We start from the raw sequence: 4,899 nt of genomic DNA, 5'->3' as shown, positions 1-4,899 counted from the left end.
TTTGCTGGGGGAGAGCATTTGTAAGGGTGATGGGTTCCAAAGTGATTCGTTTACAAGTGATCTGAATGAGTTTAACAAGGAGTTAATGAAACAACATTATCAGCTTATTTCAGGTAAATCTGCTATATCTGCACTCATTCCATCTCTGCTGGGGCCCATCTCTGGGCTGGATACTCTGAGTAAAATCGCTTCATCTTTGGAAAAGAACCGTGGTTGTCTCAATTTACCTGGCTGTGGGAAATGGTGGAATCTACAGTATACTACCTTTATATATCTATACTATAGAACATGTTGGTGCTGTGAAAAGTGACCAGAAAAAGTATGGAAGATTTGTGACCCAAGAGTCTGCAGTGAAGCCCTGGAAGGAAGTGTGGAACCCTAGGGCTGTGGTCTGGAAATCTGACCGAACCTAAAAGAGTTGGTAAGAATTATTTTAATTTTATTTTGCTATATTTTTATATGCAATGGCTTCAGTTAGTGATAATAGCACTAAGAGGGAAATGGTTGGTTAATTAATTATATTAAAAATCATGGGGGACCATATGATATCCCACAAGAACGTAAAAATACATGGGATTTAATGAAACATTTTATTACTGACAGCGTTTGATAAGAAATCTAAGGAAACAAAACGTAAAGGACTAATCATACAGGGATTGGTCTCCTGCTGTTTTAACATGGCAGAAATGATTAAACAAAAGGAGACTGATATCAGAACAGGCAGATAGATATATGACTTTGCTGAGAGAGTCAAATGAAAAGATCTGAGTTAAGGTTACCTGCTATAACCACTGGGGGGCAGTGCTTGAGAGGCCAATCTGTGTGACCCCTTAACTGGGGTAAATGATGGTCAGTGAAAATACAGGATGTAGAAGAGGAGCCGGAGGAACATAAACATGCAATAAATATTGCTTATGATAAAGTTGGGAATATATCTGACCAATCTTGTCAAAACTATATTTCCAAATTCAACACAAATAAAAAGGAGACAAACTACTTTATCCTTGGAATGAATTAGATCCAGCGTGTAGTTTCCCAGCAGCCATAGGCGGATTTTCAATAAGGCTAGGGGAGGCTAAGCCTCCCCAAACCTGCTCTGGCACCCTAAAAATAAAAATAATAAAATAAACCTGGCTCTGTTTCTGCGCTGTCCTGCAAGTCTTCTCCTGTCCCTGCAAGCTCCGGGTTCTGCTCTAATCAGCTGTGCTCTGATTGGAGAATCTACAAGAAGAAAGATCCAATCAGAGCACAGCTTTCTTGACAGACAGTAAAATTGACCAATCAAGACACAGATGCAGACAGGGATCGGGAAATTTTGCAAACTGGAGACAGGCAGAAATGAAGACTTAAAAAAGAAGAATCTGCAGACTGTAAGTTTACCCATGAACCAGCTTTGAACTTTGCATCCCACAGGCACTATACCCAAGGCACTATACCCAGGGCATGTTCTAAAGACTGGAGGGTAAGTTAATTTTTCCCCCTGACAAAGCTCATTGTGCTTTTATATATTTGTTATGGTTTTTTGCACATTCTATTTTTTTTTTTTTTACTTTTGTCATTGTTTTTCTTCATTTATAGTTCATTACAGTGGGGCCAATGCTGTGTATCAGTGCCAGTGTTATAGTGCCAGGGCCTGAATATCTGCCCTCAGTACCCACTGCTCCTCACTGTATATAATGTGCCTGGGATGTCAGTACCCGCTGCCTCTCTCTATAAAGCTAACCTAAACACATCTAATGGGGAGGTTCACTTTTAAGTTAACTTGTAGTATGTTATAGAATGGCCTATTCCTAGCAACTTTGCAATCGGTCTTCCTAGTTAATTTTATATAGTTTTTGAATAATTTGCCTTTTGCTTCTGCCTCTTTCCAGCTTTCAAATGAGGGTCACTGACCAAAAAGTATTGCTCTGTGAAGCTACAGTTTTATTTTTCCATGCAGGCCCCTTAACTATTCATATTCCCATCTCTTGTTTAAACCACTGGTATATAAGACCCTAGCAACCAGATAGCTGCTGAAATACCAAATGGAGAGCTGCTGAACAAAAAGCTAAATAACCGAAAAACTATTAAAAATAAAAAAGGACCAATTGCAAATTGTCTCAGAATATCAGTGTCTACATCATATTAAAAGTTAATTTAAAGGTGAACTACCCCTTTAACCTAACTGAACACAGATGTATAGAGAACCCCTAACAGAAGTGCACGTATGAATGCTTTTACATCCTAAGCATTTTAGGGTTAAAAAAATTCCCCCCACCCGCACTTTTGTACAGTATCCCTGGGAGTCAGTGGGAACGGCAAGAGGTAGTTGGGAGGTTAATTTTTTACACCAGCAGTGAATCCACTAAGTGTCACATTAGCTGTAGGTCAGTCTGTGTATGGGCCATCTTTAGCCTCCCCAAACAAAAAAGTCATCCTCCGCCTATGCCAGCAGCTCCTGTTGTCACTACAACTGTATTAAACACTGACAATACTGGGGAGGTGCAGCTCAAAGCAATTAAAGCCCCAGGAGATGGGGGGCTATTGCTAGAGAGATTGGGCAGGTACCAAGGTAGGATACCAACACATTCCTGAAGAGCTTCTGTGAGTTACAAAGGGGCAGAGAGACGTATAACTTGGATACTGAGGCTGTAGATCGTGTTGCAGAGAGTTGTTGGAAATGGCTTATGGGTAAGGATTGGATGTTATAGGAAATACTTAGAGCGTTGTATGGAATAATCTCAAATGTGTTTGTCCGGTAAACTAAAGCAGATGAAACAGGAATGTCCGTATGAATTATCCCACAGAATAGCCACAGTAACGGAGCAAATTCTAAATGAGAATCCAGGATTGGAACATGGTGGTTTAATTCATAGGGTGGTGTTGTTGGAAGCTTTAGAGGAGGCTGTCAGGGAAGGATTATTATCTCACTCCTGGCCCTACTGATTTAAACATATGGCTGCGGGCAGATCATTTGGTGGAACAAAATGGAATGAGGAGGAAAGTTTTGTAGTTGATAGTTAGAATTTTTAAAGTAAAGGGACAAAAGGAAAGAGCATGATAATTTTAAAGGGCATCAGCGAGGTGAAATATCCTACAATTCCGACAGCCAGAAAGGAAAATATGAACCTAGATTGCAAACAAAAATGTGAACATGAAAAGATTAAATTTGAATATGATAAGATCAGGGCTGAGAGGGATCTTTTAAACCAACAAGTGTGTAATGGAGGCAGAACGTTCCAAATGAAGCCCCTCTTACACATTCTGGGGTTAAAGGCCATGGGGGAGGAGCTTTAATAGAATTCTACACCCATACACTGAAATGTTCAAATGCACTTTCCTTTAATCTAGAGACAATGTCATTTTAGAAATATTGGTTCATACATTCTATATAAGTTATATCTTTTAGGAAACCATCTTCAAGCAGAAGAATAAATGTACAGTATCTAAATTGTCATGTTTAATTTGTTTCTCATCTCACTTAAGCAGGGAATGAACTTGAGCTTCTCAAACTTATGGCAGTAGTACATTAATAGCTTTAAATAATTTAGGAGGTAGAGGAAACCAAAGTGGGCAAAGCCATAGTCTGTTCCTCTTATGGGGATTATTTGCTTAGCAAACCGGAGTGATGTTTTGAGAGATATAGAACTTGAACAGGTTTTTGATTTCATTACAGATGCACATTTTCAAATGGTATGGCAATATTGGGACAGGACTGACTGTGTACCTTTAGAGATCTTGATAAAATCATTAGACATTAAATTTGTGTAATAACCAAGTCTGTATATACTCCTCACTATTTCATTTCCTATTATAGCCACTAATATAGGATCATATATTAAAGGAATTTAGAGAACCAACAAAACGGATGATTCTACAAAACTTAGATGAATGGAGGACATCTATGGGAGATGTTTTATTACCTTAATTGGAGTCTGTAGAGGATATAGGAAGCCGTCTGTTCCTCATTCCATTTTAATTAGGAGGGGGGGTGTGTTTAACATTGTTCGTCACAACCTTTTCACTATTTAAATTTTTGTTTGTGATTACAATTGTTTGCCTACGATTAAGTGTTTAAACGCACGAAACGCGTCAGGCACCTTGTTTTTTAAAGATCGTATTTTAAGCAGACTCCACTGTCCGGTGTGTTCGATGTTCCTTTCAATTTTGGTGAAATCTCCCCTCCGCTGCGGGTTCGGGGCCTTGAGCACCCGGACCACCTCTGGATAACGGTGAGCACACATCTACATTTCTCTCGGCAAAGCTTTGATCATTTTTGGGATCCGTTACTAAGTGATAGGCTCGTTTGTTGTTTGGTACGTTTAAATACGGTTTATAATTTTAGAAGGTGTTACCTTTTGAGAGAAAAACTTGGGCTTGATTTATTCGAGTCTCCTTTCCTAGTCTTGGAGGACACCAAGTTTCTTGTTCTACAGCGAGTGGAAACTACGTTTGTCATTGTGATCTTTGATATGGTGGAATCTACCTGTGGATTCATCCCAACAAACACAAGGAAATTCCATAATGCGACTGATGAACAGTCTTCAAAGACCTGTGCTGTACGACTGAGACTGATAGTGGCATCAAGATAACTTGAAAATTGCTCAGGTGGGGAGGGCAAATTTTGCATGGTGACGGGGTACCTCCCAACTGACGTAGGGGAAAAATGAATGTCAATTAACTAGTTAAAATTTTAGTCTAATAGTTAAACAAGATTCTGATAATGGTCATACAGTGCACCCAGTCCCAGTTTACCATGATTTCAAATATTCAAATAGAGAGTAAGTATAAATAAAAAGTCAAACAGGCAATATCAGTTTAGAGTTTCTATTCCTCCCCTGACACTGGATGTACAAGTAATGAATGTGCATGGGATGCTGAATGTAATAACTGTCCTTGGCCAAATGTTCAGGAGCCGTT

At 39.2% G+C, this 4,899-nt stretch overlaps 1 pseudogene; it reads left to right on the top strand.

Annotated features, from left to right (window-relative positions):
- Positions 1 to 356: 356 nt before the first annotated feature.
- LOC100485952 lies at positions 357 to 3,131 on the top strand (annotated as a pseudogene).
- The last annotated feature ends 1,768 nt before the right edge of the window (positions 3,132 to 4,899 follow it).

The sequence above is a fragment of the Xenopus tropicalis genome, chromosome 6 (genome assembly GCF_000004195.4).
Source record: "Xenopus tropicalis strain Nigerian chromosome 6, UCB_Xtro_10.0, whole genome shotgun sequence".
Classification (NCBI taxonomy): Eukaryota; Metazoa; Chordata; class Amphibia; order Anura; family Pipidae; genus Xenopus; species Xenopus tropicalis.
This window is presented reverse-complemented; position numbering and strand designations above follow the sequence as displayed.